General features: G+C 46.4%; 1 protein-coding gene across 3 annotated transcripts in view; it reads left to right on the forward strand.

Annotated features, from left to right (window-relative positions):
* LOC147114887 (oxygen-regulated protein 1) overlaps nt 1-24,780 on the forward strand; it is a 265,992-nt gene that overhangs the window by 88,498 nt on the left and 152,714 nt on the right. The window lies entirely within an intron of this gene.

A 24,780-nucleotide genomic window follows, 5' to 3' on the forward strand; every position in this document is an offset into this window, starting at 1 on the left:
ATTTTTAAAAATCATTTTGGAGTTCAAATCAGATCAGTATTTCTTTTCAATGCCTTTTCAATGGAGCATGTTCCTAATATCACACTTTAGTATGTTTTGATGGCAAGCTAATTTTTATATATTTCATTCTTACCTTCAGTTATGTACAAAAAAGTTCAATCCAGTTCCTTTATTTTACTTATATTTTAATAGGCACTATTAGGTAAATTTTGCTAATGAATCCTCCAGGGATGGAGTCGTAACTGCTGGAAGCTCATATAATGAAATTGCAGTAATCGCAATACAATTAATGGGCAGAAAATTGTACGAAGCATCCTAGTGATTTACTGCTATGTGCCAGGAGCACACATTTGTAAAATGTATTCTTATATATTAGTGTTTTTGCCCTATATGCAAATATTCTTTTAAGTCACAATTATTTTACTGATCATTTACCCCAATGCATAAGTCAATTATATAGTTACTGACAAAGTTGAATATTTCTGACATTTTAGAAGTTCTCTGCTTCTGGAAAGTCTCGAGACTGCCTCATATGCTATAGAATTGATCAGCTAATAATCAATTTAGAATTAATCATAAGAATTTAATAGAAATCTTGGAATGGGAAAAGAACAATTGGTCTGTTTGTTCTATCATGGACTCTGCCACATCTTTTTACTATCTTGAGAGAACGTTCTGTATAAATACTTCCTGATTCCCAAAAGTAATAAAGTAAAAATCCAGAATATTAATCTCTGCTATTCAAACCTAGCCAACTGCCCTCCACAGACAATGTTCACTCTCCTCCCCAGGACTATCAGGAAAGGACCATCATGTCCCATGGAATATTTGATTATCTTAGTCTATACCTATCCCTATAAACTTTAACCTCATTCCCAACCAGATACTTTTCCAGCATATGTTCTACATATCCACTGCTATGTGGGGAGAATAAAATCTTCTAATCTCTTGTCTCGGTTGAAATTTATTAATCTTAAGCCTGTGCCCTCTTATTCTGAGCTCACTCAAGCAGCACACTTATATCTACATCATCTCCCTCTCAGTATTTTAAAGAGCTGTATCATGTCTCCCTCTATATTCCTTTCATCAGTGAAAACATGATTCTTCTTTGAACATTCTGCATCTACCATCGCATTAAGGCCTAGCTTGATTGGTTCTAGGGAGACAATGGAGCAATTTTCAACTGCCAGCTGTCTGTTTGCCACCTGTCCAACGGGCAGTCGGTAGCTGAAAATTTGGTGGGGGCACCTCAGCTGTGCCATTGATGCCCAAGGCCTGGTTGATGTAATTTTCAGGTGGGCCTGTAAATGGATGAGCAGCCCGCTTGCTTATTTTTGGCAGGAGGCTGCTCAAATATGCAACTCCAGGGTCCTATGCCACTTGTCGGATCCCTGCTACAATTTTCAGGTACAAATGAGCAGAATGTGCACCACGATTGCTCTGCCCATTTGTACCAGACACTGAGCAGCCGAACCAGCAGCTCTTAAAGGGACCACTGGAGGCTGCTCAAAAAATGGTTGGAAAAATGTTTAATATTTATTTTGTGGGACTAGGAAGAACAGGAATGCTATCCCTGAGGCCACAAAAAAGCTTCAGCTACCAGACTGTGCAAACATCTCCCCCTCTGGATTGCTTTCTTCCACAGGCCCGACCTGACAGCTGGCTCATCATGCGAGCCAGCTGATTTCCTGCTATCCCACAAGTGAGCTGCAGCGGAGTGCGACAGCTAGCTGGTGGCATTTAAATGATGGGTGACTCTCTTGATCACACTTCTGGCAGACAGACTCTCAGAATTACGGGGCCCTTCAGTACATCTCCTCCGAGCTCTGAGCCTTTATTTAGTTCAGTATTCTAATATAGTCTAACTAATCATTTGTATGGGCTTAATATTACCTTTTTTACCTATACCTGTGCTTCTATTTATTTAACCTGGAGAATTTTTTTACGCCTTTCAACTATCCTCTCATTTTTATGTATTTTTCTTTATTCATTCATGGGATGTGGGCGTCACTGGCAAGGCCAGTATTTATTGCCCCTCTCTAATTGCCCTCAAGAAGGTGGTGGTGTACTGAGTGGCTTGCTAAGCCATTTCAGAGAGCAGTACAAGAGTCAACCACATTGCTGTGTGTCTGGAGTTACATATAGGCCAGACCAGGTAGATTCCCTTCCCTAAAGGACATTAGTGAACCAGATGGGTTTTTACAACAATCCATTACTGATACTAGGGGCAGGAATTTAACTCAGGAGTCGGGACTACAACTTTCGGGGTTGTAGTCCCGCCACCATCGAGATGCGGCCAATCCACACGATTTTAACTTGATTGACCTTGTTGAGCCCGCCGAGCGGGCTCAGCAGGCCAATTAAGGGCCATCTGGCAACAGGTGACGTCACAGACTGAAATTTCATCTGTCAAGAGATTTTGACAGATGAAATATCAGTGTTTCACAGCTGTTGGAAGATGTCAAACACTGACAGTCTTACTTCTAACCTGAGTCCTTCTCCACAGACTCAGTTAGAAATCTCTCCTGCACAGGAAGCTGCAGGCTGTCACTTTTGATAGTTCGCAGCCATTCTGCTTTCTGTGCCGGTGAGATGAGGGACTCCCGGGACCTAAAGGAAGGAAGGCTGAAAAGGTAATTTACACTTCTTTAATCACTTTAGACACACCAAACACACTTACCTTTGCACTCATGCACACATCACTCACCTGAACACCGACATCTCGACCCCTCCACGTCCTTCAACCTGACAGCCCGCCTCCTCTAACTTGGCGTGGTTTGGAGCCGTCGGGAATCCCACACTTCAACCTTCAAAATAGGGATTAGGCTAAAAACTGCCTGTTAACAGGCAGTTAATTGGCACTAATCCCTTCCCGCCTCGGGTAGGTGGGTCCCAGTGCGGGGCGGGTACCCGCCTCATTTGAAACTTACATGGAGGCGGGTTTGGGTGGGGACCCCTGATTTCAGGATTTTAACCCCCCGCACATCTCCAATCCTGACTCCACGGCACAATGAAAATCCTGCCCTAGCTTTTTATTCCAGATTTATTTAATGAACTGAATTTTAATTCTCCAGCTGTGGGATTTGAACTCATGTCTCTAGATCATTAGCCCAGGCCTCTGGATTACTAGTCCAGTAACATAACCACTATGCTACTGTTCCCATGTACTCCTAATAATCTCTGCTCTTTTAAAGTTTTACCATTTATTGTGTATATTTCCTCCCAAAGGGGAGAATTTTAACCCCCAAAAATGGGTGGGTTGGGGTCAGGTGGGAGGTTAAAGAGTTAAAAAACTGAATCCCGATGCCAACCCACCTCCAAACCACCCAATTCCAGTTTTAATGGAGACAGGACAGAGGACGGGAAGCCAACCCGCTCACAGGTGGCGAGTTGGCACTTTAAATAATATAATGAGGCTGCGTGCCTCATGGTGATCTACCAGTTTAAATTTAACTGTAGATGGGCGGATTTCCTGGGCCACTGGGAACCTGCCAGCTAAAGGAAGGTGAGGACTCCTGGATCCAGGAGGCACGTGCTTTTCCACTTGCCTGTTCGATCCAGCGTTCCTGCCCCACCAACTCCCAGCGTTCAGACACCCTGCTGACCCTGTGCAGTGGGCTGCACAGAGTGATCCTAAATGGAGTGCTTCTAGACAGAGTGTTAAATTGGGAATTTGGAGTGAGTGGAAGTCTCTGGTAAGTACTAGGTAAGTAGTAGTTGTAAAAAGTGGAATTTAGTTGAACATTTTGAATTTAACCTAGAACTTTAAAAACTGTAGTTAACAGAAACTGCCTGCCAGTGGCAGTTAACTGCCAGTCAGCTGTAAGTGTTTGCCTTGAATAGGTGCTAATTACTGTAAGCAGGGAGCAGGGAGCTGAGACAGCACTTGTAACTTGGTGTGGCTCCAAGTGTATAAAAGTAAACAGTAAATAAAAACAGAAAATGCTGGAAATACTCAGCAGATCAGGCAGCATCTGTAGAGAGAGAAACAGAATTAACGTTTCAGGTCGATTATCCTTTGTCAGAACTGGAAAAAATTGGAGATGTAACAGGTTTTTAAGCAAGTGTAGTGGGGGCGGGGGGGGGAGGAAAGAACTAAAGGGAAGGTCTGTGATAGGCTGGAAGGCAGGAGAGATTAAGAGACAAAAGGGATGATGGTGCAAAGTTAAAGAAGATGATAATGGGACAAGTTAAGAAACAAAAGATGATTCTAGATGACGTGTAAATGACAATGGCAGAATGATCGACAGCTGCCATGTGTAACTGCTGACGCATAGTGGTTGCACAGAGTGATCCTAAACGAAGTGCTTCTATACAGAGTGCTAAATTAGGAATTTGGAGTGAGTGGGAATTCGGAGGATAGAGCAAAAGGAGCGGCCGGAAATAAAGGTAGGTCCGAGAGCCTGGAGGGAGTGCGAGCCTGAGGTAAGTGACGTAAGCATAAGGGAAGGAGCTAAAGAGAAATAAAATCAAATTGGTGATGTTGTGTATGTACCTTTAAGAGAGAACTGACTTTATACTGTAGTACCGGCAGTGACGACACCTGTATATAAAGCCATAGCAGCCTTCTGTACTTTCAGTTTAAGTTTACCCTCTGTTCAGTAAATACCTGTTATTATTGTTCTCCTGCAGTCCGTGTATGATTGATACGCGGACACTACACTGGCGACGAGCAGGTTCGAACTCACCTGCAGTACTGCATCACCTCACGGGGATCTTTCCCTGAAAAGAAGCTTCTTGGAGGTCGAAGTCAGAGCAACGGGCGTCGGCCGCGGGCAACCGCCCAGGGATCCATCGGAGTTCGGAGAATTGCAGGGGAGGCTGTGGAGAGCTGGGCTTGGCTCCCCAGTCAAGGTGTTCCAGCAAATCGTGCTGGTAGCAGGTAGTGCGCTGACCCTTCCGGACTGCGGCGGGCTCGAGCTCGATCGAGTGGCTCTGCAAAGGGGCCGTGCAGCGTCGTCGGGAGGAAAAGAGAGAGAGAGAGGGTGGAGCGCACAGGGCGCGGTCGGTGCTCAAGAACTGGGCAGCGTAGAGAAAATAAAAAGAGGGGAAGGAAAAGTGAGACGCGCCGAAGCCGCGGGTCGCCGCCATTACCCTGTAGAACGCTAGGAGCAGCGTGGCAGCAAGGGGAAGAAGGAAAAGCGCGGGAGGCGCCATTTTATTCCATTGGGGAAGAAGGAAAAGCACGGGAGACGCCATTTTAATCCATTGGGGAAGAAGAAAAAGCGCGGGAGGCGCCATTTTAAACCACCCAAGATGCCGAAGAGTGGCAGTATCACTGCTTTCGACAACGAGGTAGAAGACTGGACCACGTATGTGGAAAGAATTGAAGTGTACTGCAAGGCAAATGAGATGGCCGATGGAAAGAAGGCGTCGGTATTATTAAATTTGATGGGCGCGAGAACGTACGGTCTATTGCGGAATTTAATTACCCCAGCTAAACCAATGGAGAAAAGTTTTGAAAAGATGGTTAATATCTTACAGGAAAACCTAAACCCTACACCGCTGCTGATAGCAGAAAGATTCAAGTTCCATAAAAGAAACCAGCACAAAGATGAGAGCAATGCTGACTATCTTACGGAACTACGCAAGTTATCGAAGCACTGCCAGTTCGGAGCAGGACTGGCAGACACCTTGCGGGATACGTTTGTCTGCGGGCTCCAGAGTGAAGGAACCCAGAAACGACTACTTTCGGAAAAGGACCTGACGCTAGAACAGGCTTTCAGCGTGGCAGTATCCTACGAAGCAGCAGCACGGGGAGCTGCGGAAATACAACAGAAACCACAGGAATACAGCGCTAACGAAATGGCGTATGGAGCAGAAAAGTGCTATCGCTGCGGAAGAACAACCCATGATCAGAAGGACTGCTGGTTTAAGGACAAAGTATGCAGGCGATGTGGGAAAATGGGACACATAGCAAGAGTCTGCAGGTTGGGAAAGAAAGCCAACACTAAAAAAACTACTAAGGAAAAGTACAAGAAAGTAAAAAAAATGACAGACGGTAGTTCAGAAGGTCAGGAGAGCGATAATGACTCCGGGAGCAGGAGACTAAGTTGTCTAAAGTTACACAACGTGATCGCAAAGGAGGATCACTGAACCATTTGGGTCACCCTCATGATAGCAGGGTCCCAAGTAAAGATGGAATTGGACACAGGGATCAGCCCTAACTGTCATGAATTGGCGAGACTATGAGCGGCTATTCTCACACATACCCTTGGAGGACACGTCCATTGTATTGAAGACATACACGGGGCAAAAAGTCTACCCCAGAGGAAAAATAAGGGTGCCAGTTAAATACAATGGCAAGGAAACACAGAAACTGTATCTATATATACTATAAGATGGAGGACCACCATTATTGGGATGTGAATGGATCCGAAAAATACAATTGGATTGGCATTCCATTCAGGCGCTAACTGTGACTGACAAAAAGGATGACGACGTCACACCTGGACGACTGTCAAAAATTCTAACTGACGCGAAAGAGGTGTTCCAACAAGGACTTGGGACTCTAAAAGGAGTAACGGCAATGATATAAATCGAAGATAACGCAAACCCAAAATTTTTTAAGGCCAGACCGGTACCGTACGCGATCCGCCCAGCCGTTGAAGCGGAGCTGGAGAGTCTGGAGCGTTCGGGTGTGCTGTCCAAGGTGGACTGGAGCGAGTGGGCCACACCCATCGTTCCTGTAATGAAGAAAGCATTGAGCAGCACGCCTGGGGAGCCGAAGAAGGTTCGCATCTGTGGGGACTTCAAGGTAACTGTGAACCCAGTCCTGCACACAGTACAATATCCACTTCCACGGATAGAAGATATTTTCGCCTCACTATCTGGAGGGACACGTTTTACGAAGATTGATCTGGCCCAAGCGTATCAACAAATGGAGGTGGAAGATGCGTCTAGGAAATACCTCACGATAAACACTCACAAAGGTCTTTACCAGTACAACCGACTGGTATTCGGGGTAGCATCAGCCCCGGCTATTTGGCAGAGGGCGATGGAACAAGTCCTGCAAGGGATCCCGGGGACCCAGTGTTATTTGGACGACATTCTGGTTACGGGCGAAAATGACAGTGAACACCTTGCCAACCTGGAGCAGGTGCTCACGAGATTACAGGAATATGGGCTACGAGCCAACCGCCCCAAATGCGAGTTCTTCAGGAGACAAATCTCGTATTGTGGCCACATGATTGATGAGGAAGGGTTGCATAAGTCCCCAGACAAGATTGAGGCAGTAGTCAAGGCTCCAGCACCGGAAAATGTGTCGCAACTGAGGTCGTTCCTTGGGTTGGTGAACTACTACCATAAGTTCTTGCCCAATTTATCTACAATTCTGCACCCACTGAACGCCCTGCTGCAAACTGGAGTAACATGGAAATGGAGTGATGAGTGTAAGCGTGCCTTTCAGAAAAGTAAATGCCTAATCACTTCAAAAGAAGTATTGGCCCACTACAATCCAACACTACCGATTCGGTTGGCATGTGATGCGTCTCCCTACGGCATTGGAGCGGTGCTGTCACACAAATTCCTTTATGGTTCAGAGAGGCCAATAGCCTTTGCGTCGCGCTCGTTAACCTCAGCCGAGCGTAACTATGCCCAGATTGACAGGGAGGCCCTCAGCCTGGTGTGGGTGGTGAAGAAGTTCAATCACTATCTGCACGGGCAGAAATTCACCCTACTGACTGATCATCAGTCTCTGGTCTCCATTTTTAACCCAAAGAAGGGCGTTCCGGTGATGACGGCGCAACGGCTGCAAAGATGGTCACTTTTTCTAGGGGCACATCAGTACGACATAGAGTACAAGGGTACGAAACAGCATGGAAACGCTGAGGGGCTGTCGCGCCTACCGTTGACTACGGTGGAGGAAGCACCTGCAGTGGACCCTGTTGAGATATTCCATTCGACCATAGTCGAATGTCTACCTGTTACAAACTCAAGTATAGAGAAGGAAACCCGAAATGACCCGATACTCTCTCGGGTCTATGATTTGACGGTGAAGGGATGGCCAGCACATGGCGACTCACTGTTGCCAGCATTCTCGCCAAAGAGAGAACAGCTATCAGTGTGCCGGGGGACCTTGATGTGTGGACCCCGAGTGGTAATTCCACCCAAGTTGAGAGATAGAGTGCTCAATGAGCTTCATGAGGGTCATCTGGGAGGGGTAAAAATGAAGAGCCTAGCCAGGGCGTTTGTGTGGTGGCCGGGAATCGATAAAGAAATCGAGGATATGACCAAGAGATGCACAGGATGCCAGAAGGTCCAAAACGCTCCACCACAGACCCTGCTACACCCATGGGAGTGGCCCTCATCTCCATGGCAACGGGTACACATTGATTTTGCTGGTCCATTTATGGACTCAATATTTTTAATCGCCGTGGATGCCCATTCGAAATGGCCAGAGGTCATCAAAATGTCCTCCACCACCACGGAGAAAACTATTGCAGTCCTACGGACCATCTTCGCCAGGAATAGCTTGCCAGAACAGATTTGCTCCGACAATGGACCACAGTTTGTGTCCGAGGATTTCCGGAGGTTCCTGCGGAATAATGGGGTGAAACATTACACATCTGCCCCATATCATCCAGCCACAAATGGATTGGCCGAGAGTTTTGTTCAGACCTTTAAAAAGGCAATAAAGGCGATGTATAATGACGACATACCACTACAACACATGGTGGATAATTTCTTGTTTGCTTACCGGAATGCGACACATGCAGTCACCAACCAAGCTCCAGCCATAATGTTCTTCAACTGAAGGCTAAGATGTCGCCTGGATTTGCTCAAACCAAACATAAGACGAGATGTTGAGGATAAGCAATTCCAGCACATCAATGAGATGCCAACCAGGAGCTTCAAGATAGGGCAACCAGTCTTGGCCTGCGACTACCGAACAGAAAAATGGCAGCCAGGAACGATATGCACACAGCAGGGACCACTAATGTACACAGTGGACGTTGGAGAGAGCATCGTGAGTCGCCATGCTGACCAGATTCTAGAGTCACAGGAACATGCCAAACCCATACCACGAGCATGTGCACCTGGTAATGAACCCGAAGTACAGATTGCGTCTACCTCAGAAGCAGTGGTATTGGAAGCTGACGAACCAACCAATGACAATGAGCCAGAATCGACTCCACCGCAAGAACAGGATACTCGAGAAAGGCGCTATCCAATCAGGATCAGGAAGCCTCCTCAAAGACTGAACTTATAAATGATTATTTCAGTTGATATATATAGTACAGAGAAAATTGTAATTGTAATTAGTTATTATTTAATTGTTAAATGAATGTTATGTACTGTTTATCTAAAAGCGGAGGAATTGTTGTGTATGTACCTTTAAGAGAGAACTGACTTTATACTGTAGTACCGGCAGTGACGACACCTGTATATAAAGCCATAGCAGCCTTATGTACTTTCAGTTTAAGCTTACCCTCTGTTCAGTAAATACCTGTTATTATTGTTCTCCTGCAGTCCGTGTATTATTGATACGCGGACACTACAGGTGAGTAGCTGATGATTGTTCTTTTATTTATTTTATTTCTGTTAATAGATTAACTAACTTAAGTAGAGGCATGGCAGGGCACCTCAGTCCCATGGAATGCACATCCTGTTCCATGTGGGAACTCTAGGACGCTTCCAGTGTCCTGGACAACCACGTGTGCAGGAAGTGTCGTCAGCTGGAGGAGCTCAAGCTCCAGATTTTGCAGCTTGAGAAGCAGCTAGCATCACTGTGGTGCTTCTGTGAGGCTGAGAGCTACATGGATAGCACATTTCAGGAGGTGGTCACCCTGGAGCGTAAGGGTGTGCCGGCAGACAGGGACTAGGTGATTGTCAGCTAGACAAGGAGGACCAGGCGGGTAGTAGAGGAGTCCCCTGAGTGCATCACGCTCTCCAACCGGTATTTACTGAATATAATTTACTGAGTATACAGAGCGGGAGGTTCTGTGAGTATACAGAGCGGGAGATTCTGTGAGTATACAGAGCGGGAGATTCTGTGAGTATTCAGAGCGGGAGATTCGCTGAGCATACAGAGCGGGAGATTCTGTGAGTATACAGAGTGGGAGATTCACTGAGAATACAGAGTGGGAGATTCGCTGAGTATACAGAGCGGGAGATTCTGTGAGTATACAGAGCGGGAGATTCGCTGAGTATACAGAGCGGGAGATTCACTGAGTATACAGAGCGGGAGATTCGCTGAGTATTTGGTGAGTCTTTCTCTTTCTCTTTTTTCTCTTTTTCTCTAAACTATGGCATTGGTTTGAGTTAAGAGCCGTGATTATTATAGATTAAAACTATATACAGACAATTGAGTGATATTCCAAAACAGGAAAACCTAATTAGTTAAATAAAATACAATAGAGATGACAGGGCAGTGGATGTGTTGCAGCTGTAGGATGTGGGAGCTGGAGGACCCTAGTGTGAGCCACAGTGACCACATCTGCAGTAAGTGCCTGCAGCTCGAGGAACTTCGGCTCAGAGTTGATGAGCTGGAGTCCGAGCTTCGGACACTGCGCTACATCAGAGAAGGAGAAAGTTACCCGGATACTTTGTTCCAGGAGGCAGTCACACTCCTTAGGTTATATACTTCAAATCTGCTCTGTGGTCAGGGACAGGAGGGTGTGACTGCGAGTGAGGCAGGTATGGGGATCCAGAAGGTAGCTTTGGAGGAGCCTCAGCCCTTGCACTTGTCCAATAGGTAGAGGTTCTTGAAGCCTGTGTGGACGAGAGCAGGGACTGCAGGGAGAATGAGCAAACTGACCACAGTACCATGGTACAGGGGGCCATTCAAGTTGGGGGAGTAAAAAGGAATGTAGCAGTGGTAGGGGACAGTATAGTTAGGGTGATAGATACTATTCTCTGCAGCCGAGAGCGTGAGTCCCGAAGGCTGTGTTGCCTGTCCAGTGCCAGGGTTAAGGACATCGCCTCGGGTCTGGAGAGGAACTTGGAGTGGGAGGGGAAAGATCCAGTTGTCGTGGTCCACGTAGGTATCAACGACATAGGTAGGACTAAGAAAGAGGTTCTGCTGAGGGAGTATGAGCAGCTATGGCCAAATTAAAGAGCAGAACCACAAAGGTAATAATCTCTGGATTATTACCTGAGCCACGAACAAATTGGTGTAGTGTCAATAAGATCAGAGAGTTGAATGCGTGGCTCAAAGATTGGTGTGGGAGAAATGGGTTTCGATTCATGGGGCACTGGCACCAGTACTGGGGAAAGAGGGAGCTGTTCATTTGGGATGAGCTTCACTTGAACCATGCTGGGACCAGCGTCCTGGACAATTGAATAACTAGGGTGGTAGATAGGGCTTTAAACTAAATAGTAGGGAGGAGGGTTCTGGTGAAGGGGAATTTAGAAAGTCAAAGAGAAAGGAGAAGGAAATAGTGCAGGGTAGCGATAGGGGTAATGATAACCAGAGTGTGACAGGAGGAGACAGAGCGTATGAACATAAGCGTGCACCAGCAAATAGAGTCAGAGTAGGGAAAAATGGTAAAAAGACAAAATTAAAGGCAATTATCTGAATGCCCGCAGCATTCATAACAAGATAGATACGTTGCCGGCACAAATCGAAATAATCTGATAGCCATTGCAGAGATGTGGTTGCAAGATGACCATGGCTGGGAAATGAATATTCAGGGGTATTTGACATTTCGGAAGGATAGGCAGAAAGGAAAAGGAGGTGGGGTAGCTCTGTTAATAAAGGATGAGACCAATGCAATGGTGAGAAATGATATTGGCTCAGAAGATCAAGATGTAGAATCAGTTTGGGTGGAGATACGAAATAGTAAGGGAAAGAAGTCACTGGTGGAAGTAGTCTATAGGCTCCCTAACAGTAGCTACACTGTAGGACAGTGTATAAATCAAGAAATAATAGGTGCTTGTAAGAAAGTTACTGCGATAATCATGGGTGATATTAATTTTCATATAGATTGGACAAATCAAATTGGCAGGGGTAGCCTTGAGGACGAGTTCATAGAATGTATTTGGGATGGTTTCTTAGAACAATACATTGTGGAACCAACCAGGGAGAAGGCTACTTTAGATCTGGTAATGTGTAATGAGAAAGGATTACTTAATACAAAAGCAAAATACTGCTGATGCTGGAAATCTGAAATAAAAACAAAATGCTGGAAATACTGCACAGGTCAGGCAGCATCTGTTTCTCTACAGATGCTACCTGACTTGCTGAGTATTTCCAGCATTTTCTGTTGTTATTTCAGGATTAATTAATGATCTCATAGTAAAGGATGCTCTAGGGAAGAGTGATCATAGCATGATAGAATTTCAAATTCAGTTTGAGGATGAGACACTTGGGTCTGAAACTAGTGTCCTAAACTTAAATAAAGGCAATTACAAAGGTATGAAGAAAGAGTTGGCTAAAGTGGACTGGGAAAATAGATTAAAGGGTAAGATGGTAGATCAGCAGTGGCAGATATTTAAGGAGATATTTCATAACTCTCAGCAAAGGGTAATTCCAGTGAGAAAGAAAGACTCTATGAGAAGGATGAACCATCCGTGGCTAACTAAGGAATTTAAGGTATCAAATTGAAAGATAAGGCATACAATGTTGCAAAGAATAGTGGTAGGCCAGAGGATTGGGAAATTTTTAGAAACCAGCAAAGGATGACTAAAAAATAATAAAGAGGGAGAAGAGATAGATTATGAAAGTAAACTAGCAAAAAATATCAAAACAGACAGTAAGAGCCTCTACAGGTATATAAAAGGGAAGAGAGTAGCTAAAGTAAACGTTGGTTCCTTAGTGGATGAGACTGGGGAATTAATAATGGGAAACATGGAAATGGCAGAGACTTCGAACAAATATTTTGTATCGGTCTTCACGGTAGAAGACACTAAAAGCATCCCAATAATAATTGATAATCAAGGGGCTATGGGGAGGGAGCAACTTAAAACAATGACTGTCACTCGAGAAAAAGTACTAGGCAAACTAATGGGATTATAGGCTGACAAGTCCCCTGGACCTGATGACCTACAACCTAGGGTCTTAAAAGAAGTGGCCGCAGAGATAGTGGATGCATTGGTTGTAATCTACCCAAATTCCCTGGATTCTGGAGAGGTCCCAGCAGATTGGAAAACCCTATTCAAGAAAGGAGGGAGGCAGAAAGCAGGAAACTATAGGCCAGTTAGCCTAACATCTGTCATTGGGAAAATGCTGGAATCCATTATTAAGGAAGTAATAGCAGGACATTTAGAAAATCATAATACAATCAAGCAGAGTCAGCATGGTTTTATGAAAGGGAAATCGTGTTTGACAAATTTACTAGAGTTCTTTGAGGATGTAACGAGCAGGATAGATAAATGGGAACCAGTAGGTGTCGTGCATTTGGATTTGCAGAAGGCACAAGATAAGAGCTCATTGGGTTGGGGGTAATATATTAGCATGGATAGAGGATTGGCTAACAGAAAACAAAGAGTCGGGATAAATGGGTCATTTTCAGGTTGGCAAACTGAAACTAGTGGGGTGCCACAGGGATCTATTTACAATTTATATTAATGACTTGGATGAAGGGTCCGTGTGTACTGTAGACAAATTTGCTGATGATACAAAGATAGGTGGGAAAGCAAGTTGTAAGGAGGACACAAAGGCTGCGATTTTGCAACTGGATGTGGTTTGGGAGCGGGTCAGTTGGTTTCTGGGTTCCAGTCCCGCCCTCAACTGCATCCGACCAATGGATGTGATTTTACATCAATTGGCCTTGTTAAGCCCGCCCTGCGGGCTTGCCAGCCAATTAAGAAGAACCTGGTCAGATGACGTCATTTGATGATGCATCATCTGCCAGTTTTCTTAAAGGGACCACACACAATTTTTATTTGCCAGCTCATTTCTCAGTGTTTGATGGCATTGAGGTGCTGCAACCACTGACAATGACTGTTCACAAGTGAGCCCTTGCCCCCAGGCTCTCCAATGACTCCCTCCTTAGACTAGAACAGATGGCAGCTGCAGGTGAGGTTACAGAAGCGATCTGTCACTGATGAGAGAGGTTCTCCCAATGAGGCGGGACTAGAGAGCCAATTCAAAACTTGTTATCTACAGAAAAGAGTAAATACATTAAAAATGATTTTCCCAACATTTTGTTACCTCTGAAACTCACCAGTGCACCATTGGATCCTTCACACCACTTCTGCAGCTGCCATCAATGCAGAAACATTACAGCAGACTCACAACACCCCACACTTACCTGGCGTGGTGTCCGGACATTGGTGAACCCGAGGCAGAAGCGGCAAAATTGAAAAAGAGCCTGTTAACAAGTATCAAGTACCTGTTAACAGCCAGGTAAGTGGCTATAATCATCATCTCACCGCTAGGTGTTGGGTCCGCGTGCAAATCGGGGACCCGACACTTGGGAAGATTGATTGGAGGCGGGTTGACGGCGAGTTTCCTGCCCGCTCTCAATCTTTGCGATTTTGACAGCGGTCCCGCCTCCAATCCCGTACTCTGAGGACCGGCAAAATTCCGGCCGAAGAGTCTGCAAAGGGATATAGATAGGTTAAGTGAGTAGGCAAAAATTTGGCAGATGGAGTATAATGTGGGAAAATGTGAGGTTATCCACTTTGGTAGGAAGAATAAAAAAGCAAATTATTATTTAAATGTAGAGAGACTTCAAAATTCTGCAGTACATGGGGATCTGGGGGTCCTTGTACATGAAACACAAAAAGTTAGCATGCAGGTACAGCAAGTAATTCAGAAGGCAAATGGAATGTTGGCCTTTATTGCAAGGGGGATGGAGTATAAAAGTAGGAAAAAGTACTACAGCTGTACAGGGCGCTGGTGAGACCATGCCGTTTTGGTCTCCTTATTTAATGAGGGATATACTTGCATTGGAGGTAGTTCAAAGAAGGTTCACTAGGTTAATTTCTGAGATGAAGGGGTTGTCTTATGAAGAAAGGTTGAGCAGGTTGGGCCTATACTCATTGGAGTTTCAAAGAATGAGAGGTGATCTTATTGAAAAATATAAGATTCTGAGGGGGCTTGACAGGGTAGATGCAGGGCGGATGTTTCCCCTCATGGAGGAATCTTGAACTAGGGGGCATAGTTTCAGGATAAGGGGTCATCCATTTAAAACGGAGATGAGGAGGAATTTCTTCTCAAGAGGGTCGTGAATCTTTAGAATTCTCTACCCCAGAGAGCTGTGGAGGCAGAGTCATTGAATATATTCAAGGCAGAGATAGACATATATTTGAGCTACAGGGGAGTCGAGGGTTATGGGGAGCGGGCGGGAAAGTGGGGTTGAGGCCAAGATCAGATAAGCCATGATCTTATTGAATGGCGGGGCAGGCTCGAGGGGCCGAATGGCCTACTCCTGCTCCTATTTCTTATGTACTTCTGAGGATGATGGTTCCTCTGGGGAGTACAGCCAGACCCATTTCCATGGCACCACGGGTGGCTCAGCTGTACGGGGGTGGGGGAGGAGAAGATCAGGAAAACGATAGTTGTAGGGGATTTGATAGTTAGGGGAACAGACAGGCGTTTCTGCAGCCACAGACGTGATTTCAGGATGGAATGTTGCCTCCCTGGTACCAGCGTCAAGGATGTCACTGAGCGGCTGCATAACATTCTGAGGGGGGAGGGTGAACAGCCAGAGGTTGTGGTCCACATTGGTACCAATGACATAGGTAGAAAGAGGGATGAGGTTCTTCAGGCAGATTTTATGGTGCTAGGAAAGAGATTAAAAAGCAGGACCTCAAAGGTAGTAATCCCTGGATTACTCCTGCCACGAGCTAGTGAAAAAAGAAATAGGAGGATAGAGCAGATGAATGTGTGGCTGGAGAGATGGTGCAGGAGGGAGGGCTTCAGATTGCTGGGACATTGGGACTGGTTCTGGGGGAGGTGAGACCTGTACAGGCCAGATGGGTTGTACCTCAACAGAGCCGGAACCAGTATAGTCATGGGGCAGTGGGGGGGAGGGGATGTTGCTAGTACTGTTGGGGAGGGTTTAAACTAATTTGGTAGGGGGATGGGCACCAGGATGTAGTATTAGAAAGGAGAAACAATGTGCGCAAAGGATTGGGAGAGACACATAGCACTAGAGTAAGAAATAGTAAGGTATTAGGTGGGGTCAGACTAAGAGAGACAACAAGAAGTTATGAGAGGTTTACAGTGCATGTGTGTAAATACATGAAACATGGTAAATAAGGCTGGTGAGCTGCTAGCGCAAATAGCCACATGGGAATATGATGTTGTGGCGATATCTGAGACCTGGCTCAAAAAAGGGCAGGATTGGGTTTTAAATATTCCTGGATATAAGGTGTTCAAAAAAAGATAGGGAAGGAAAGAAAGGAGATGGTGTGGCAGTATTGGTGAAGGAGAGAGAGGATGTCCTGGAGGGGTCAAGGACAGAATCTATTTGGTTATAGTTGAGAAAAAATAGAGGTGTCATTACACTTCTAGGTGTATTCTATAGGCCACCAACTAGTGGGAAAGATATAGAGGAACAAATTTGCAGGGAAATTACAGGGAGGTGCAAGAACTATAGAGTAGTGATAATGGGGACTTTAATTATCCTAATATAGGCTGGGACAGAAATAGTGTAAAGGGCAGAAAGGGGGAAGAATTTGTGAAGTGTGTTCAGGAGAACTGTCTTGATCAGTACGTTTCCGGCCTAGCGAGGAAGAAGGTATTGCTGGATACAGGAGCATTAAAGCAGTAAAGCATGGCAGAGAAGCACTACTGGCACAAATTCATGAACTAATTTCTCTTATCTGGAAGGAGGAGAGCATGCCAGGGGATCTCAGAGACGCCGTAATTGTGACCATCTTCAAGAAAGGTGACAAGTCCGATTGCGGTAATTACAGAGGAGTTTCCCTGCTGTCTGCCACAGGGAAAGTCATCGCAAGAATCCTCCTCAATCGCCTTCTCCCAGTGGCCGAAGAGCTCCTCCCAGAGTCTCAATGCGAATTCCGCCCACTAAGGGGCACAATGGACATGATCTTCACCGCACGACAATTACAAGAGAAATGCAGGGAACAGCACCAACCACTGTACATGGCCTTCTTTGACCTCACAATGGCCTTCGACACTGTCAACCGTGAGGGATTACATAAGAACATAAGAAATAGGAGCAGGAGTAGGCTATTCGTCCCTTCGAGCCTGCTCCCCATTCAATGAGATCATAGCTGATCTTCTGCCTCAACTCCATTCACTGGCCCTATCGGCATATCCCTTGATGCCCTTACTACAGGAAACTCTTTTTTATCCGGCACCGACGGGACTGGCGTGCTGCCGGTTGATCAAAAAGTCCGGATTACAGAGAGATATACCTACTAAGGTACGAGAGCCCCGTACACGGCCACAGATCCAGGCGTCCCTGTTGCATGGCAACAGATCCAGGACCCCCGGTTACACGGCCACTAATATGAAGTAAAACTTACCTGAACCTACTCCTGAATTTTGCCGGTTAAGAGAGATTTCCGGTTATTTAGGTGCCAGTAAAAAAAGAGTTTCCTGCAGTCAGAAATCTATCGACTTCTGTTTTGAATATACCCAATGACTGAGACGCCACAGCCCTCTGGGGTAGAGAATTCCAAAGATTCACCACCCTCTGTGTGAAGAAATTTCTTCTCATCTCAGTCCTGAATGGCCTACCCTTTATCTTGAGGCCGTGGCCCCTGGTTCTAGGCTCCCCAGCCAAGGGAAACATTCTCCTAGCATTCATCCTATCAAGCCCTGTAATAATTTTGTATGCTTCAATGAGATCCCCTCATTCTTCTGAATTCAAGAGAATACAGGCCTAGTTTACTCAATCTCTTCTCATACGACAGTCCCGCCATCCTAGGAATCAATCCCGTGAACCTTTGTTACACTCCCTCTATGGCAAGTATATCCCTCCTATGGAGTGTGACGTAAGAAAACTCACTAAGCACTTTGTGTGAGTATAAAGCAAGGCTTTAATCAACTGTTTCACAACCATGAGATTCTAGTTACATCACTAGTTTCTGGTTACAAAAACGTCCTGGGCAAGCTGGGCCTACGCCCGAGTATTTATACTCCTTGGACGGCGCCACCAGCTGGCCGTCCAGTGTTATTTCATGAGTCATTTCTTCATGAATGATAAGATTCATGACATTCTTCCCGCTTGAAAGATTTGGAAGTCCGACGACTTCCTTCTAGTGGATTAGACGGACCACGAATAGCCGCAGTCTTTTAGATCTTTGTTTGTGGCTGGAAGGCACGTCTCCTCGGACTGTGTCTTGGTCCCTGGGTCGCTTGGTCCGTACTGGTAGATCGACAGGGCCCGTGTCACCTTGATCGAGCTGAGGGAGACTGGGGAGATCGTGACTCTGGGTGCAGGTCCCCACAGGCTTCATCTTGTTTTGTAGCCGGGGATTGACTGGCGTCCTGGCCTCGGGTGGCCATTCCATGGGGAGCGCTCGGCTCCCCGAGTTGATCCGGTGGAGTAGCCGGCAGATCCCTTGATGTCCCAGGTACAGCGTCACCCTCAAAGGAGCGCAGCGTGTCAGCATCATTACTATGGGTCCCTCTATCAGTTGGGTCCGTGGGACCGGTTGGACAGGGAGCCAGATCTCTGAGTGAAACGGTGGACTCCCGGCCATTAGGGTACTGCACATGCGCATATGTGGGATTAACGTCAGTTAGTTCCACCTCATCGACGAGGGGATCGTTTTTGGCAGATCGGACGAATCTTCGGAGCAGCACGGGGCCGGGAGCTGCCAACCATGACGGGAGGGACGTCCCATGAGCGGAGCGACACTGGAACCTGAAGAATCGCTCGTGATGAGTGACATTGGTGGATGTAGAAAGAAGAGACCTGATGGAATGCAACACGTCAGGGAGCACAGTTTCCCACTGTTGGTCTGGTAGGTTGCGTGACCTCAGTGCAAGATGAACAGCGTTCCAAATGATAGCGTTGTATCTCTCAACCTGTCCGTTACCGATGGGATGGTACGGTGTCGTTTTACTTGTGGCGATTCCCCGTTGGGAAAGATAACTTTTGGGTTCGCTTGACATGAAGGAGGGACCTCGATCAGAGTGGATGAAATTGGCTGTACCGCAAAGGGGAAAGACTTGATCCAGGCATTTGATCACTGTGGAAGTAAGCATATTGGGACAGGGGAAAGCAAAGGGAAAGCGTGAATATTCGTCCATCATAGTAAGTAAGTAGGTGTTTCGCGTTGAGGAAGGCAATGGCCCTTTAAAGTCAATGCTGAGTCGCTGCATAGGCTGTATAGTGTGTATGAGCGAGCCATCCGATGGACGGAAGAATTTTGATTTTAATTCCGCACAAATTCTACAGGTGAAGCATGTTCTTTTCACGTCTTCCGTAGAAAATGGGAGCTTTTTAGATCGCACAAAGTGCAACATACGGGTAACGCCAGGATGGCATAAGTCAGTATGAAGATCCGCAAGAGTCGAAGTTGACATGGAAGAGCAGAATGCCCGCGTGAGGGTATCCGGGGCCACATTCTCTTTGCCGTGTCGAAAATGTGTGGTGTAGCCAAAGACGGCCAATTCCATCCTCCAGAGTTGTATTTTGTTATTCTTGATCTTAGTGCGTTTCCGGTTATCCAGCATAAAGGCCACGGAGCGCTGATCGGTTATAAGCGTGAAATGGCGACGAGCGAGAAAATGACTCCATTTATGTACAGCTTCGACGATAGCCGTAGCCTCCTTCTTGACAGGAGGATAATGGAGCTCGCTACCCTGCAAAGTTCTGGACAGAAATGCAACGGGTCGACCACCTTGATTCAAGGTAGCTGAGATTGCCACCTCTGATGCATCGCACTCGACCACGAAAGGAAGATTTTCATCGATGGAACGAAGCGTGGCTTTTTCCAGTTGTCGCTTGAGGAGGTTGAAAGCTCAAATAGGCGTTGCCTCCAACGGAAATGACTTCGCGTGAAGCAGCGGCTGGATCTTGTCGGAGAAGTGGGGTATCCACTTTGCATAATAGGCGAACATGCCGAGTGCCCGACGAAGAGAGCCGAGATTCGTAGGGGGAGGGAGCTCCTGAAGCGGACGAAGTCGCTCTGGATCTGGTTTGGTAACACCGTTGCCCACCCAGTAGCCAAGGATGCTGATTGATGGTACTGATTTCACAGATTTCGACTCATTTAAGGTTAAGTTGCGATGACGGAGAACGTCAAAAAATTTCTGGAGGTTGGCATCATGCCCAGCAATGGTGATATTATCCAGATATGGAAAAGTGTCCGTTAAGTTCTCCTGTTTGACTAGGCTGTCCATTGCCCGTTAAAAGACGGCCACCCCATTGGTGACCCCAAATGGAAGGTGACAAAACTGTTAAAGCCGACCATTGGCCTCAAAGGCCGTATACTTTTTGTCAGAGTCCTTTAATGGTACTTGATGGTATGCGCTCTTTAAATCAAAAGTTGAAAATACCTTGTAGTTGGCAAGGTTATTGTCCATGTCATTGATGCGTGGTCGTGGGTAGGCATCCAGGTCGGTATACTGGATAATAGTTTGCGAGTAATCGATGCAAAGACATTTCTTGTGTTGCTTCAGATGATTTTTAACAACAACGACTTGAGCCCGCTAGGGAGATGAACATGGCTCAATGATACCGTCAGCTAGAAGGCGAGAGATTTCTGCCTCAATAAAGGATAGCTCATCTTGGCTGAAACGTCGTGATTTAGTGACTATGGGCTTACATCGGGGGGAAAGATTGGCAAACAAGGAGGGCTCATCGAGCGAAGCCACCGAAAGCGCACAAAATGGTACTTTGGAAATAGTAAGCTCCGGCTTTGACTCTCCAAACTCGAAAGTGAGTCTTTTGTGTTGTTTCTGGAACTCCTGTCCCAGGAGCACATCACTGCATAGGTTTTTGAGCACCCCGAGCCGGGTGGAGAAATAAGTGCAGCCATTGAGAATAAGGTCGACAAGACAAAAGCCAGAAGAGTTGGTGGTCAGTGTTGTCAGAGCCATTGCAATTTCCCTGTCCGAGGGGTAAATACGCAGTTTTGATTTACTGACAGCCTGCTCACTAATGAAGCTGTCAGAGCTGCATGAGTCGATTAGTGCACTCAAAATGTGTCCATTTACCAAAACCTTTGTGGCTGCATGGGACAGACTTTGTGGAAAAACAGCTGTGATGGGAGGAGGAACAGTTTTACCCTTGACAGCTGTAACCTTAGTAGTGGTTCTTGGGGGAGGAGCAGTTTTATAGATAGCAGCTGTAACCTTAGTAGTGGCTCTTGGGGGAGGAGCAGTTTTATAGATAGTAGCTGCAAAACTAACAGGGGCTCTCGACCGGTGTACCTTAGAAAAGTGGCCTTTCTTACTAACAGAGGCTCTTGACTGGCATACCTTAGAAAAGTGACCTTTCTTACTGCAATGATTTCAGGTTGCGTTACGAGCAGGACAAAATTTCCTATAGTGGCATGCACCTCCACAGAAGAAACACTTCCTTCCAGATTGCCAAGATGCAGCTAGGGCAGTGTTGTCATCAGTGAAGGCTTCTAGGGTAGGATTGTCATCGGCTAGGTTAGAGTCATCATCAGTGAGGGCTTCCGCCTGAGACCTATCGAAGGAGTCATTAAAAGTGATAGCAGCAGCCCGTGCATGTGGTAAAAGATAGGTATCTGCATTCCTCTTTACTAAGTCCAGAGAACATGCATGGTCATAGGCAGCCTGTAACTCGGGGTTTTATTCTCCGCCAGACACTGGCATATGAAGGGAGCCGCAATTCCGTTAATAAAAGAATCACGAATTAACTCCTCCTGGTACTGCTCAGCTGTGACAGCTTTAAGATTACAATCCTTGCTGAGCCTGTAAAGCTTTTGAAGGAATTCGTCAAGTGATTCCCTGGGTTGTTGTCGAGTTGTGGCCAATAGATGCCGAGCAAAAATTTTGTTTGGGGCCTTAACATAAAGTTGTTGTAATATTAGGCTAGCGGAGTCATAGTCTACACAGTCTTCGATATAGTCAAACACATGAGGAGATACATAATTGGCAAGTATCTCTAATTTATCAGGTACATTCTTACCGACACACCCTGAGGAAGTTGCTGAAGGTACGATACCAATGTTTCCATACCTTGGCAGTTGTAGGTGAATTCAGGTCCAGGTCAAGACGGACAGGTCTGAGTAGTTTGGCCATGATGGATTGATTACTACGTCGGAGTTCCCTTCTACAGTTGAAGTCGTAGCTAGCTGTTCCCGAAATCACTCAGAGCGTGGAGCCGATATTCAGTTGATTAAATTGACGTAAGAAAACTCACTAAGCACTTGGTTTGAGTATAACCCAAGGCTTTAATCAACTGTTTCACAACCATGAGATTCTAATTACATCACTAGTTCCTGGTTACAAAAACATCCTGGAAAAGCTGGGCCTACGCCCGAGTATTTATACTCCTTGGACGGCGCCACCAGCTGGCCGCCCAGTTTTATTTCATGATTCATTTCTTCATGAATGATAAGATTCATGACAAGAGTGTCCTCAAATTCGGCTGCCCTCAAAAGTTTGTCACCATCCTCCGCTTGCTTCACAATGACATGCAAGCCGTGATCCTGACCAATGCTTCCACCACAGACCCAATTCACGTTCGAACCGGGGTCAAACAAGGCTGTCATTGCACCAATGCTCTTCTCAATCATCCTTGCTGCATTGCTCCATCTCACCCTCAGTAAGATCCCCACTGGAGTGGAGCTAATTTACAGAACAAACGGGAAACTGTTCAACCTCCGTCGCCTCCAGTCCAGCTCCAAGGTCGTCTCATCCTCTGTCGTCGAATTACAGTATGCAGACGACACTTGCGTCTGCGCTCACTCGGAGATCGAACTCCAAACCATCGTCGACACCTTCACCGAAGCGTACGAGCGCATGGGCCTTACACTAAACATCCGTAAGACAAAGGTCCTCTACCAACCTGTCCCCGCCACACAGTACTGCCCCCAATTATCAAAATCCACGACAAGGCCTTGGACAATGTGGACCACTTTCCATACCTCGGGAGCCTACTGTCAACAAAGGAAGACGTCGACGACGAAGTCCAACACCACCTTCAGTGTGCCAGTGCAGCCTTCTGTCGCCTGAGGAAGAGAGTGTTTGAAGACCAGGACCTCAAACCCGGTACTAAGCTCATGGTCTACAGAGCAGCAGTGATACCTGCCCTGCTGTATGCCTCAGAGACATGGACCATGTACAGCAGGCACCTCAAAGCACTGGAGAGGTACCACCAACGCTGCCTCCACAAGATCCTGCAAATCCATTGGCAGGATAGGCGCACCAACGTCAGTGTTCTTGCTCAGGCCAACACCCCCAGCATCGAAGCTCAATCAGCTCCGATGGACGGGTCATATTGTCCGCTTGCCCGATACGAGACTCCCAAAACAAGCGCTCTACTCGGAGCTCCGGCATGGCAAGAGAGCCCCAGGTGGGCAGAGGAAACGTTTCAAGGACACCCTCTAAGCCTCCTTGAATAGTGTAACATCCCCATCGACACCTGGGAATCCCTGGCCCAAGACCGCACAAAGTGGAGGAGAAGCATCCGAGAAGGCACGGACCACCTCGAGTCTCTTCGCCGGGAGCAAGCGGAAGCCAAGCACAGGCAGCGCAAGGAGCGCACATCAACCCAAGCACCCCACCCACCCGCCCCTTCAACCACCGTCTGCCCCATCTGTGACAGAGACTATAGGTCCCGCATTGGACATCAGTCACCTGCGAACTCATTTTTAATGTGGAAGCAAGTCATCCTCGGTTCCGAGGGACTGCCCAAGAAGAAGAAGATTGCTGGATCTGGCTCTGGGGAATGAGGTGGGTCAAGTAGAGCAAGTGTCCATAGGGGACCATTTAGTGAACAATGATCATAGTATCATAAGGCTTAGATTAGCTATGGAAAAGGACAGGAAGCAATCTAGAGTAAATATACTTAATTGGAGGAAGGCAAATTTCAGTGGGTTGAGAACGGAACTGGCCCGGGTAAATTGGAATCAAAGATTGGCAGGCAAAACTGTAATCGAACAATGGGCTGCCTTTAAAGAGGAGCTTGTTCGGGTACAGTCGAGGTGCATTCCTACGAGGGGGAAAGGTAGGGCAACTAAAACCAGAGCACCCTGTATGACAAAAGGGATAGAGAGTAAGATGAAACAGAAAAAGGGCATGTATGACAGATTGAAAATCCAAGTGAGCATCAGGCTGAATATAGAAAGTTCAGAGGAGAAGTGAAAAAGAAAATAAGAGGGGCAAAGAGAGAGTATGACAATAGATTGGCAGCTAACTTAAAAGGGAATTCAAAAGTCTTCTATAGGCATACAAATAGTAAACGGGTCATAAGAGGAGGGGTGGGGCCGATTAGGGACCAAAAAGGAGACCTTCGCATGGAGGCAGAGGGCATGGCTGAGGTACTAAATGAGTACTTTGCATCTGTCTTCACCAAGGAAGAAGATGCTGTCAAAGTCACAGTGAAAGATGAGGCAGTGGAGATACTGGATGAGATAAAAGTTGACAAAGAAGAGGTACTAGAAAGGCTGTCTGTACATAAAGTTGATAAGTCACCAGAACCAGATGGGATGCATCCTAGGATGCTGAGGGAAGTTAAGGAAGAAATTGCAGAGGTACTAGCCATAATCTTCCAATCCTCTTTGGATATGGGGGTGGTGCCAGAGGACTGGAGTATTGCAATAGTTACACCCTTGTTCAAAAAGGGGTGTAAGAATAAACCCAGCAACTACAGGCCAGCCACTTTAACCTCGGTAGTGGGGAAGCTTTTAGAAATGATAATCAGGGACAAAGTTAACAGTCACTTGGACAAGTGTGTTTTAATTAAGGAAAGCCAGCACGGATTTGTTAAA

This window comes from Somniosus microcephalus, chromosome 7 (assembly GCF_052327205.1).
Source record: "Somniosus microcephalus isolate GS21.2 chromosome 7, FLI_Smic_1.0, whole genome shotgun sequence".
NCBI lineage: Eukaryota > Metazoa > Chordata > Chondrichthyes > Squaliformes > Somniosidae > Somniosus > Somniosus microcephalus.